The sequence below is a fragment of the Podarcis filfolensis genome (assembly GCF_964270895.1).
Source record: "Podarcis filfolensis genome assembly, chromosome: 10".
Taxonomy (NCBI): domain Eukaryota; kingdom Metazoa; phylum Chordata; class Lepidosauria; order Squamata; family Lacertidae; genus Podarcis; species Podarcis filfolensis.
The window spans coordinates 11,852,192-11,865,715 of NC_139612.1; the positions used below are offsets into that span (position 1 = coordinate 11,852,192).

General features: G+C 42.4%; 1 long non-coding RNA gene across 2 annotated transcripts; it reads left to right on the forward strand.

Annotated features, from left to right (window-relative positions):
* The first annotated feature begins 19 nt into the window (after positions 1-19).
* Positions 20-11,894, forward strand: LOC310744265. Of its 2 annotated transcripts, XR_014539472.1 has the most exons (3): positions 35-282; positions 11,375-11,458; positions 11,560-11,894. It is a non-coding gene; the product is annotated as an uncharacterized lncRNA (long non-coding RNA). The 2 variants fall into 2 exon arrangements; XR_014539471.1 differs by lacking the exon at positions 11,375-11,458 and having other exon boundaries at positions 20-282.
* The last annotated feature ends 1,630 nt before the right edge of the window (positions 11,895-13,524 follow it).

Here is a 13,524-nt window from a genome sequence, read left to right on the forward strand (position 1 = left end):
TGCAAAGAGTTCTGGGAGGCACTTTGACTAGAGATTCCACATCCCAGTGCTTTTGACTGGTTGTACACAGAGTAGACCCATGGAATTGTGGGAATGGTGCTTCCAAAATACTATGCAAAGGATTGGTGCTGTAGCATAGAATCCTGTGATGTCATACGCCTGAGGCAGTTTGCTTCAGTTCAGTTATCAACTGTTGTGTGAGTTTCAACTGTTAGAGTGGCAAAAATGTTGTGTTATTCTGCCGTCTGCCTCAGCCAGTCTGTAAATATGAGTCGGCCTCAGGTACAAATTCACGTAAATATGTTTCAGTAACGTATTACATGCCTGTCTTGTACAAGAGGGAGTACACCAAGTAATAGTCATGTTATTTTAAAACTTTAAAACAAAGTGTGTTGCATAGTTGTTGTTGTTGTTTTCTCTCAGAGGGAGAAAGATAACTATTTAAAAGGGTCAAACGACCCGGGGCAACTTCCACACAACTCTTTAAAGTATAATTGCAGCAGGAAACAAGAAGCTGAGATTAAGGAGGAGGTAGCAGACAGGCAATGTCACCACTCCCCTCCTGCCCAGACTGGCTGAGAGAAGGCAAACAGAGCCTGGCGCTAAGGGTAGACGTAGTTTGGTTGTGCAGTGCCCCCTTAGCTAATAACCATCTTAGCTAATAGACCAGCCTGCACTGTTATAACTTAACCCATAGCTAAGACTAAGCATGGGCATGTGAAACAACCAGGTATTGATTCTCTATTTATCCCTTTCTCTATTGTTTGCCCTGCACTGAATTTTAGATTGTAAGCTCCCTGGGACAAAGATGTCTCTTCCTGTGCTCTATAAAGAGCCAAGCATCCTGATAGTAACAAATAAACAGCAACAGCCGCTCATGCTCTCAGTGCTGGTCTGATTCTGTTTGCTGAGAACTATCCAGAAAGGGAAGATGCTTCCTTGTGAGGCATTCCTGAAAAAGTTAATATGATTAATTATTGGAGGAAAATCCAATAACATCTGATATGACAGAATGCTGGCTAATTAGCAAAATGGGGAAAGCCTACATATAAAGTTAGATCTAGTAAATATGACTTCTTAAAAAAAAAAGACTTCTTAAAGAAGGAGGAGGCAAGGCAGATGGCGCAAGCTAATAGAATATTTAACATTGGGCAAGATCCCATGAGTGCCTTTGCTGTGCCATATATACAGCACCACTGAAGGACTTCACGAAACTCTCTAGGAAAGGGTAATTTTAAGATGGCGACAGCCTAAAACTGGAGGGTGGGGAGAAAGAGAGCAAACTATGCCTCTGTGGTAGAAAGGCTGCCAAAACACATCATTTTCAGAGCAAAATTGTGAAGTTCTATGGGAATTGTCATGACAACATCTGGCTGGCTTCTTAGCAATATCAATGTGTGGCAGCAAATAGCAAGCCTGAGCTCTCAAAAAGCAATTGTGACAAGATCTACAATGATTTGCCCATTGGTACACTATAGACACGTTATGAGCAGTCAGCATGCTGCACATTCAGAAAAGAATTTGCTCCAGAATATATTTTTTTCAAGTTTCTTAGAAGAGATCTTTTTTAAAAAAACACTAAAACTCTTTAAAGCTTTTTTTTTTAAAAAAAAAAAAAAAGCAGAACTAAACCCATCCTTCCAGTATGCTTAAGATAAGCAGAGTTTACCCATCCAAATGAATAAAGCAAATTCCTAATTGTCAAATTGAAGTTGTTGGTAGAGAAAAGACAGCCTGAGATGGAAGGGGCTTTAATGTATCTTGCAACTCAGACCCCCTGGGCTGCCTGATATTTGAAGAACTTGTAGATTCCAGTGATATGCCAAGCGGAAAACAAACCTCAGTTTATTCCCCGTGAGAATCTTCTATTTGACTGGAATAAAGCTTTCTGGCTACAGTTCTTATTTAACGTATTTATATTCTGCCTTGCAATGTTTTCAAAACATCATTATAAAATATAAAGTAATGAATACAAATCAGTTAAAAACAATAGTTAAGATACAATAAAGCATCGTTAGAGCCAGCATTAAAATACCAATTACCGTGATCGTCTAGTTGTCAACATTGCACCTAGTTTTCAATGGCCTGTCTGAATAGGAAAGTCTTGCCTTATCAGGGGTTCCACCAGCTTCTTGTCTTAGCTGGTGGTTAGGAACTGGAAAAAAATATATATTTTCATATATTTTTATTTATTTATAAAGAATGCTGGATGTCTTTTCCCACTGGATATGTGACTAAGACTACAAGTCCCAGAATTCCTATTGGGACATCAGTAGTGTCATTTCTTCCATAAATAAGGTAAAGGTAAAGGTAAAGGGACTCCTGACCATTAAGTCCAGTCGCAGACGACTCTGGGGTTGCGGCGCTCATCTCGCTTTATTGGCCGAGTGAGCTGGCATTTGTCTGCAGACAGCTTCTAGATCATGTGGCCAGCATGACAAAGCTGCTTCTGGCGAACCAGAGCAGCACACGGAAACGCCGTTTACCTTCCTGCCGGAGTGCTACCTATTTATCTACTTGCACTTTGATGTGCTTTCAAACTGCAAGGTTGACAGGAGCAGGGACCGAGCAACGGGAGCTCACCCCGTCGCAGGGATTCGAACTGCCGACATTCTGATCGGCAAGCCCTAGGTTCTGTGGTTTAGACCACAGGGCCACCCGCGTCCCCCTTCTTCCATAAATAAAAGGCCCTATAAAAAGAAGCTGTGCTGGGGCAATTGCAGATATTGATATTGTGTAGCTTGGAGCAACTGGATGCATTAAAAAAATGACTCTTTTTGGAATGCAGTATTGTATTCAGAAACTTTACTTGCAGAATTTTCTTCAATACAGAACATAGATATCAAAGATACAGCCAAATAATGCCATGCAATATCTTGCGTTGTTCTGCACAGGCTCAGCACCTTAGAAATAAAAGATAATTCCAAACAGACCTATAAGCAATGGTCTTTTTCCTCACAACCTCCATTTTGCCTGGATCTGTATTCACTCACTGGAGAGGGTCATTTACACATCCTTAGTCCCCAGAGCCTGAGAACAAAAACAAGCCACCACCCTTCCAAGATGGTGAATTTGCAATTCAGTACCTGTGTCACCAGATCAAAGGTTAAACACTCACGTGCTAGCTAGCAGAAAACAACAATAGTTAATTATCACCCCATCACGGAGTTCAGAGACCACTTAGTATACTTCAGTGTAAATTTCCCACTTTAAAGCCTTCAATAATACACATTTAGGCATTCACCATTTCAGTGCCAGTTAAATAATTAACAGGGGCTCTGGGAATGCTCACACCATTTTCCAAGTCACAATGGTAAATTACTTACCTTAAGGGCCCAGAAGGGGGGAAGAGGCAGAGGTCAGTCCTCCTTGATCTGTGTGCCGTCAAACAATGTGCAAGCCATTGCAGAAAGCTTTTGCAAGGAGGCTTCATCATTGAGAGCACTCAACTAAGCACTCACAAAAACCCAACCCCTTTTTGAGTCTGAATAGCAGATATTTCTGCATAATGTGTGCAACAGATGAAGAACAGAGTCTCTATGGCAGGTGCGGAGGACCTTTGGCCCTCCAGTGCTGATGAAATCCAACGAGGGGTGATGGCCCTGCAACATCCCCAGGTTTCTTCTTCCTTGCCCTATGGCATAAAATAACAGAACCCTTCCCCAATCTTCTGGCTTCAGTTTAAATAAACATAACCTTTCTCATATATGTCTAAACTGCTTGGACTTTGTCTAGAAGACTGGAAAAATCAGCAGAATAATCCAGTCATAATGATACCTGCGAGTGACAAAAACAAGAGGAAACTCTCCCGTCTCCTCATCTAGCCTAGCTATCTGCATGAATTCCCAAAATTTGCATTTAGACCAAAGGACTCTTACTTAACAACTACTCAGGGAGGCAGAAGTGGTACAGAGTTTTCAGACTAGCTATAGTAAGGCTTCAAGGACATTATAGGCATTTAGCTCTTTCGCTGGTTGGAAGAGAACAGCTTGAGGGAAAGGTAATGTGATTTTGAGAGGAAACTTGGCTAGAAACAGAAAGGTTAAGCACCCTCTACATTCTGTAGCTTTGTGCATTTGGTTTTCATTAAGTGGGGGGAATATATTTGGTCGGAGTTGCATTTTGATGTAAAAAATGACAGGACTATGGCATCTAATTGTTGTGCAGAAATTGGAATTTCTGGTGTTAGCTTGGAATTCTGTAACATTTACTTTGGGCAAATCCAAAATCCTGTAATAGCACGTTCTCATAATCCCGTTGCGTGGACAGGCGGAGTCCCCAGATCCCGCGCGGTCCCCCCGTCATGTGGAATAACGACTCAAGACAACGTGCTATGGGATTAAATTGGCCACAACTTTATTAAATTTCAAATGTGGGTAGACCTTGGCTCAGGCATTGGGCGTTCTCCCTCCCCAGTCCCCAGCCGGGGACCTAGGGAGCATCAGGGTTATCCAGTGTGTGTGTGGGGGGGTGGGCCGGCTCTGGAGAACATATGTTCAAGCAGTGATAGCCGCCCCCGTAACGCCGCCGCCGCAGGGGAGAGCAATGACGACCTTTCGGCGTACGGTCAAAGCCTCCCTTCAGAAAACCCCTTTAACGGGGAACCCTGGTATCGCCGCCGCAAAGAGGAAGATGGACAAAAGGATTCCGCCCAAGGCCTGATACCGCCAAAGTTGTGACGTTTTGCTACGGGAAAGGCGAAACCTGCCAATGCAGGGAAATTCCTTTCCGGCCCTTTAACAGCGACCTTAACGTAGCAGCGCCCGCATACCTGTGAAGAAAAGTTAACCTGCAAAACCTGTGAAGAAAAGTTAACCTGCAAAATAAGACATTAACTGAGGGTGGGTAGGGTGGGAGAAGCTCTGGAGCCAAGTGAGGATTCCCAGGTAAGATCCTCCCTCTATTGTGTGGGCAGGTAATCCCTCCCATACCTGGCCTGGTCTCCTTGGCAACGCTTCCCCCAGGTGGGATTGGACAACTGACTGAGGTAGGCGGAGACCTCCAGGTATCCCACCTGAGGGAAGGCAAAGCCAAGCCTATGCTGTTGGAGCCGCTCCAGATCTAGGGGCTGCATGCGTCCACGCAAAGGGCGCCCCCCGTTTTAAGCGGGGAGCGGTCATTACTAACTTTTTTAATTATTAAAAAAAACCACAGGGAGCTTCCAAACCAAGCAAACAGATACATACTAACAAACAGATCTCTCACACTCCAACTCCCTTTACAGATTGCTCAGTACAGTGATACCTCGGGTTACAGACGCTTCAGGTTACTGACGCTTCAGGTTACAGACTCTGCTAAACCAGAAATAGTACCTCGGGTTAAGAACTTTGCTTCAGGATGAGAACAGAAATCGTGCAGCGGCAGCGCAGCAAGCCCCATTAGCTAAAGTGGTACCTCAGGTTAAGAACAGTTTCAGGTTAAGAACGGACCTCCAGAACAAATTAAGTCCTTAACTGAGAGCCAGTATGGTGTAGTGGTTAAGAGTGGTAGACTTGTAATCTGGGGAACCAGGTTCGCATCTCCGCTCCTCCACATGCAGTTGCTGGGTGACCTTGGGCTAGTCACACTTATTTGAAGTCTCTCAGCCCCACTCACCTCACAGAGTGTTTGTTGTTGGGGAGGAAGGGATAGGAGAATGTTAGCCGCTTTGAGACTCCTTCGGGTAGTGATAAAGCGGGATATCAAATCCAAACTCCTTAACCTGAGGTACTACTGTATCTGAGTCAAAAATGTATCTCTTTGGTGCTCATAAGGGACTCCAGATGAATTTAGGCCAGTTTGTGTCTGTTTGAAAGCCACATACTAGCCTTAATTATCCTCTTTCAGAATTAACTCTTCACTTGCTAAGGTTTATGGCCAATCGTTTGCTATCACTTCATGTCATCTAAATTTAATGTCATGTTTTCCAATCTTTTAAGAGATGCATTGCCTGAAAGCCTATAAGACGTTTATTCCACATTATATCTAGAACTGAAAACGAGATGGAATTCAAATATCCATTACATCCTGAAACAATTTCATTACCAATGAAGTAAACTCACATCTACCTATAAGCTTATCTTTCGGCTACAAAATGGGAATTTTGATTGATAATAGCTGCTGCATTATGGCAAGAATGGATTCGTTTTTACTTGAACTAAGACAGTGCTCTATTTTTTTAGGATATCTTTAGCACATTTGAAGAGGATGATGAGATTGAAATTGCATGTGGTGATATGGGGGGGGTTATATGAAATTATTCTATATCAGTTGTTTCTTAAGTCTTGAAAAGGTAAAAAATGTGATTTTATCAATGCATTCATAATACTATCATAGTACTTATACTTTGGACTGCATTATGTTCTTATCTCAGATACAAATAATTTTTATATTGTTGTATGTTGCTAGAGAATACCAGTGATTGTGTTTCATACAGTTCTTATTCAGAAATGACTTTGGACACCAATTATTTATGATTTGCACCTCTTGTCTCATTTAGTTATACTAAGGCTGCACTCCTAACCATAACTTCTCAGATGTAATTCTTACTGAATTCGATTAGGTTTACTAGTGGAATTAAGACTGCAACCAACAACAAACAAAGGAAGACTTTTTTCTCGAAGAAGCAGATTATAGGCCACAGATGGGTGGAGGTTTTCAAATACAGTGGTACCTCGGTTTAAGAACAGTCCTGTATATGAATGATTTGGTTTACGAAAATCCGGAGGTAGTTTCCTGTTTTCAAACTTTACCTCTGTCTAAGAACAGAATCCGAACGGTGAAAGGGCACCGGCGGCAGGAGGCCTCATTCGGGAAAGCGTGCCTCGGTTTAAGAATGGTTTCGGTTTAAGAACGGACTTCCGGAACGGATTAAGTTCGTAAACCAAAGTACCACTGTAAATGCCATTGGAAACCCAATGAAGAAACTGGTCTCTTTCACACTTTTCATTCCTCTGTCTTATGCCTAGTGAAGGCTGGTCTTCAGGTGCAACTGAACATTAGCATGGCCTGTGCTGAGCTTCTGACTTCTTAAAACAACAACCAGGATCTGCCAAAAATGGCAAGAAGCCAGCTCAAATACAAATTTAAAAGGAAGGAAGTCAAGGTCATGCCAACCCACCTTTAAGATAAAATATCACATTTAATGCCAAGTATTTCATTATGAAGATGTCATGCCAGCCAGAATACAACAAGTTTAGGAGCATAGTCCTAATAGCAGTTGGGTGGTGTCTTGTATGTCTCCTTCTGGCAACTCCTACAGCCAAGCTGGTGCCAAATGTATTATTTTGGTTTATTTTGGACCATATTAGTGAGACTGGGGGAAGGGTTGTGTCTTGTCATCTGGGTAGGACCTCCATACACACTGCCCAGGTTTGAGCCCCAGAGAGGTCAGTTCTGGAAACTCAGCAAAAACAAACATGGGAGGCAGCAGTTAGAAGTTATAAGCTCAACCTGGAGTGTAAGCGCTATGGGTTGCCTTCGTTGGTGGGAGAGAATATCAGGTCTCAGCTACAAATACTTGCATATAGACAGAAATGCTCCCTGGTCAGTGGTACAGTGGTACCTCGATTCTTGAACAAAATCGATTCCAGAAGCCCATTTGGCTTCCGAAACTTTAGAAAACTGAGGCACAGCTTCCCATTGGTTGCAAGAGCTTCTTGCACTCAGGGGAAGCCGTGTCACACGTTTGGGTTCCAAAAAAAGTTTGGAAATGGAAGCATTTACTTCCGGGTTTTCGGCATACAAGAACTGAAACATACGATAATGGAGGCGTTCGGGAACCGAGGTTCCACCGTAACACAATTATTCTGAGACTGAGTTTGTGTTCTGTTGCTGTAACCAATGGACGGAGGCATTCACAATTCTAATCAACACTCGCTAGTAATCATTTTGATACTATTGTCTCTGGAGGTTCTGTGCTGGTCCCATCAAGGATTATTTTGGCAACGTGAAAGCACTCTTTGTGCTAGAAGTTCAAGGGTATTACAAAACATAATGCCTAATTAAAATCCAGTCTTTCATCTTCCATCTTGGAGCCAGTTTGTCCATTTCCTCAGCTTCTTCTTTCATACCCTTTTGTGTTCCTATCATCATCATTATTATAATCAGGTTTCATTACCAACATATGCTATAACAAACTAATTCATGGCATAAACAGTAAAAAGAAAAGAAAAACCATGTTGCACATTAACCTTAATGACACTGGGTCTATAGGATTATCAGCTGATAGTATTAGATAGATGCAGTGCCAAGTTCACATCAGTGCAAAGACAACAGGATAACATTTTTTTAATGGAATTTTAATTGATGCTTAATTGTGTAATGAAATTGTGCATGGCAACCGATGGAAGCATTATCCTCCCTTTAAAGTTGATTCAAGTGCATGTGCTAAATTGAATTTCCAATGTCCCACTGCTGTCGTTGATCAGAAAAGTCACAAAGGCTGCCTGAGCGCAGGTAAAATTGTACGGCATGAACATTTTTCTTCTGGGCTGGTGCTTTAGGATAGCAATGATGAAGAGTTGAATGCATTCCAAGCCAGCTGGATTTCACTGTGCAAATATAAAATCTAAGCAACTCCATTTGATATATACTTAACAACAAGCTCCCACCCCAGGCAGCTTAGAAAAGATGGCTGTGAAAAATTACAATACTAGTGAACTGGCATTTTGAAAATAATTTACAGGCCACTGATGGAGAAAGAAAATACCAGGAGGAGGCACCTATGGTAAAATGACTGCTGTTTTATAAAAAGGATAAGAAATTGGTGTTAGGATCTTAGGGAAGGTGATATATTTGTAACAAATCAACGATGCCGTTGTAAGGCTGGTTCCACAGCATGCTACACCATCAGTTTCAGCTTCAATGAACATTTCTAGGCAAGACAGTATCTCCACAATCGGAGGCATCACCCAGGACCACTAAAGTCACCCAACAGGTATAAGTAATACCAGCATATAAACCACCAATCCTAAAGCACAGCGATGATATGCAAGAAATTATGGAGGGACATTGTAGATGTTTATAAAAGTAAGCATTCTGGACACCAGGTGAATATATTCCTCTTCAACCAGGCCTCTGGCTGATTAATATTTTAAAAAGGTAAAGGTAAAGGGACCCCTGACCGTTAGGTCCAGTCGTGGCCGACTCTGGGGTTGCAGCGCTCATTTCGCTTTATTGGCTGAGGGAGCCAGTGTACAGCTTCCGGGTCATGTGGCCAGCAGGACTAAGCCGCTTCTGGCGAACCAGAGCAGTGCACGGAAACGCTGTTTACCTTCCCGCTGGAGTGGTACCTATTTATCTACTTGCATTGTGTGCTTTCGAACTGCTAGGTTGGCAGGAGCAGGGACCGAGCAACGGGAGCTCACCCCGTCGCGGGGATTCAAACCGCTGACCTTCTGATCGGCAAGTCCTTGGCTCTGTGGTTTAACCCACAGCGCCACCCACGTCCCTGATTAATATTTTACAGACTTTTAAATGTGTCTGTAGTGAGAGTGGGTTATTGTTTTGCTGTTTTGTTTTACTCAGTGCTTTTTTTTCTTTAAAAAAGTTTAGGGGTACTCTCATTTTCCTACTCATATTGAAATACTGCCCCTCAATGAGGCCAAACTTAGATTCACAAAATGTTTAGGGGTATGCGTCCCCCCAGAAAAAGCACAGGTTTTACTTATTTATTTGATTTTATCCTATATTTTATTCTGTGAACTGCCCTGACATCTTATGATTAAGGGCAGTATATAGATATAATGAATATAATGAATGAATGAATGAATGAACTAGATATAGACCCAGGTTTCCCAAACTTGGGTCTCCAGCTGTTTTTGGACTACGAATCCCATCATCTCTAGCTAGCAGGATCAGTGGTCAGGGGTGGTGGGAGTTGTAGTCCAAAAACATCTGGAAATCCAAGTTTGGGAAACCCTGATACGGGCTAACATTTATTGGTAATATATTCTGGAAAAATCAGAAATACTTTTTCACAAAACCCATCAGTAATGTATGGAATTTTCTACCCTGAAATGTGGTAATAGCTACTGGCTTAGATGGCCTTGAAAGAGCAATCTGACAAATTTGTAGATGCTACTGCCATCTTTTAAGCATAACTGTTAAGTGGAGCCCACTTCTTCAGAAGTTCTATGCTACCGAATACAGGTTTCTGCAGAGCAAAAGCACACACTGTATTTGTGAGTTTCTTGGGGACAACTGGTTGGTCACTGTGGAGACTACTAGGATGAAGGTCCAAGGTGCCACCCAGAACCATCGTTATCGACACAATAGTCTTCAACCTGTTCAGAACTGGGTCACATGGTTTAATCCAAACATATATTTTGGGACCCATTTATTATTTTGTTTGACTGTATATTTGCATCATGATAGCACTGTTGTTGCAGGCCAACTTAGGTTGGGCTGCAACGAAGTACTGATTCCAGATCTAACAACTGAAAACCAAAGATCTGTACAAGGGTGGTAGACCTGAAGTAGCACACAAGCTCCTTAATTATAGCTTGTGTTATATTTGTATACCAGACTCTCCAAGTGTCCCTATTTTCCATGGACAGTCCTAGATTTACAGAAGCCATATGGGTTTCTGATTTGATCTTGGAATGTCCTGCTTTTCCTTAGGACATCCCTATTTTCATCGGAGAAATGTTGGAGGGTATGGAGTTATGCAACCCCCAAGTCATGGAGATAAGTAACTATACAAACTTTTAGAAGACATATGAAGGCAGACATGTATGTTATGTTTTTATATATTTTGGAAGCCACCCAGAGTGGTTGGGACAACCCAGTCACATGGGTGGGATATAAATAATAAAATAATTATGATTATTGAATAGGCTGTCCCTATTTTCATTGGAAAAAATGTTGGAGGGCATGGTAAACCTGGGTTTGCTGCTGTGTCATGTGTGAAGGAACCCAACATAGTATTAGATCACACTAGAAATAATCATTTTGTAAAGACTGAGGCATGTCCCACTGACTTACTCCCATGGATGTGTGCATGGGAGACTTCTAATATGCTTCTGTTTGTAAAGCAATACATTTTGCTTTATGACACATAACTGGGTTTGTGGCATTCAGCTGCTGCAGGGAGTGCCTAACTGCTCTGCCTTTTGGTACAGGTGTCAAATAGTGATTACAAACGCAGACAAAAAGCTCTACCTGGATTAAGCCTGTGTGTATTCATAACACATTGTTTTGATCCCCAGCGTCAACAAAACGTAGTTATAATGAAAAGTGCTGCTGGTGACAGCATTACTCCAGATTAAGGTCTGCAAGCCGAGTGGAAACTTTTAATGAGTCATAATTTGCATGTTTATCATAATGTGCACCAGTGGCATTTGCACTTTCAAACTGCCTATGTTTACATCTGATTATTATTATTTTTTGCTAGATAGCTTAGTTGCTGCTGATGCAGGCTAGAATCTTGAAGTAGCTCTTGAGAGCCATAATGGGACATCCAAGATTGGGATCAGAGGTGAGGGAGGCTTCTGTCAAGCCATGATGCTCCGCTTAAATCAGGACACTTGGAGGGTATGGAAAGTTAACCTATCATTTTTTTTTCTCAACTCCCCAGAGCTCTGATGTCTTAGTCTGGCTTCTGGAAGTATGTCTGTGGCATGGGAGGAAGAGGAGGCTCAAGCCGGTGTTGCGTCTCCCAAAGTGCAACCTTCTGCTAGACTGCTGGTCCATGCAGCATCTCCTTGTTGGGATTCTATTCCACCTTTTGCTGCAAACATGGGATTGTTGCGTGTCACATGTCTGTTTACATTCCAGCACAGATTGCTGGCGTAAGCGGAACTTCCGCTCTGTATAGCTTTTGTTTTTAGCTCTCTCTCCGAGAAGACGGCAAGGAGAGGCGACATGTTTCTTTGTCCTGATTTATGTTTAATAAATGCGTAGCTTAGTATGTATCTACAGCCTCAAGCCTCTTCTATTGTGTAGTATACACTGCCGAGTAAAGTGTGCTCAAGTCTGCAAGGTTGAGTTGCTGATGTACATCGGAGCAAGAGGTTGATGAATCTCCGCAGCGGCAAGGCTGAGAGGGAGATGTTTCAGCTGGGGCCGAGCCAGCTGGTCTTTTCACCCCCTGATGCCGACACTCCCATCACTGCTCAGCTCACTGCAACCTCACCACACCTATCCATGTGGCATCTCCCAATGCTGCTCAGGATTTGCTTGTTACACAGTGTCTCCTATTGCTCTCCTGAGACCATGGAGGAGAGGGAGGACAGCAGACAAAGGCAGGAGGGGGAGGGAGGGAGTGGGGCAATCAGGAGAGGAAAGGGTCAGCAACAGAAAGGATGTGAGCGATGGCATCGTCAGGAGGGTGGGAGGTGCCCCAAATTGTCCTCCCGAAATGTTGAAGGAGGGTGGGTATGACTTTCATCTTTGGCTTCAAATTTGCTCCAAGTCAAACAGTAAGTAAAAACTGAATTAAGCAACTAGAGAACACACACACATGCACACACACACACACACACACACACACCCCTCTGAAATTGTGTTTGTGATGGAACCTCAGCAGATTGGGTGACTTCCTATATTAAACTCTGTGACTGCACTGAATTTGCAGGGAAAACAAATCGATATAATACTCCTTATAATGACTATGCTTTTTTGTGTAAGTCAACAAATCTCCTATTAATTAACCAGTGATTAAAGTCAGCTTGTGAAAATTAATCACAGCCTGGAAAAGCCATTTGTCCATGTGTGCTTCATTACGGCGGTGTTTGCCCTTCAGGCAAGAAAGCAGCAAGTAAATGCCACAGAATGAGCAGATTAAACTGTAGCTACACTGATCTGTTTGCCAGAGATTCCAATTCTTCCCCTCCTAGCTTATGGGTTCTATGAAGTGTGTCTGTTAAGCTTGTGCTATGAACTAAATGAACATTCATTGGCGTTTTGCAAGAACGTGGCAACTTAATCCGCCAAATGCATGCTTTGGGTGTTTAGCAAAAGAATAATAGCACGCATCCAAGTTCAAGTGTGTGACATTGTTGAAACCAGGACATCTGATAAATACAGTAAAATCTTGCAAATTACGACCCAATTTATATAGATCCATTTTTGTACTTTAAAAAGCACTTTGGTCAAATAACTTACTGGCACATTTCTTTTTTTATTCACACCATTCTGCACTCAGGCTCAATGCAATTTACAGAACATAAGCAAAAATCAAGATTTTATCTTAAAAACTGCAATGTTACAATTATTACTATCCCCCCGAGAATAACACACACACGTCCCATCCAACTTGCATCTTAGTCAGGGTGAAGAGAAACACCTCATGTGCTCCAAATTCTAGGACAGAGTCTACTTAAAGTTCTGCAAAACGATTGCTTAAAGTGCTAAAGGGTTGCTGTACATTTTTATGAAAGCATGATGCCATTTTTCAAGGACTGCACCATTTCAGAATGTGGGACAGGAGGTGGCAGCTGCTGTTTTGGAAACACTGCTCACAGGGACCGGAATTATATGTACTCTGTCTATGGTGGAACAAGACTGAAATGAGTTACAGTCATACCTCGGCATACAGATGCT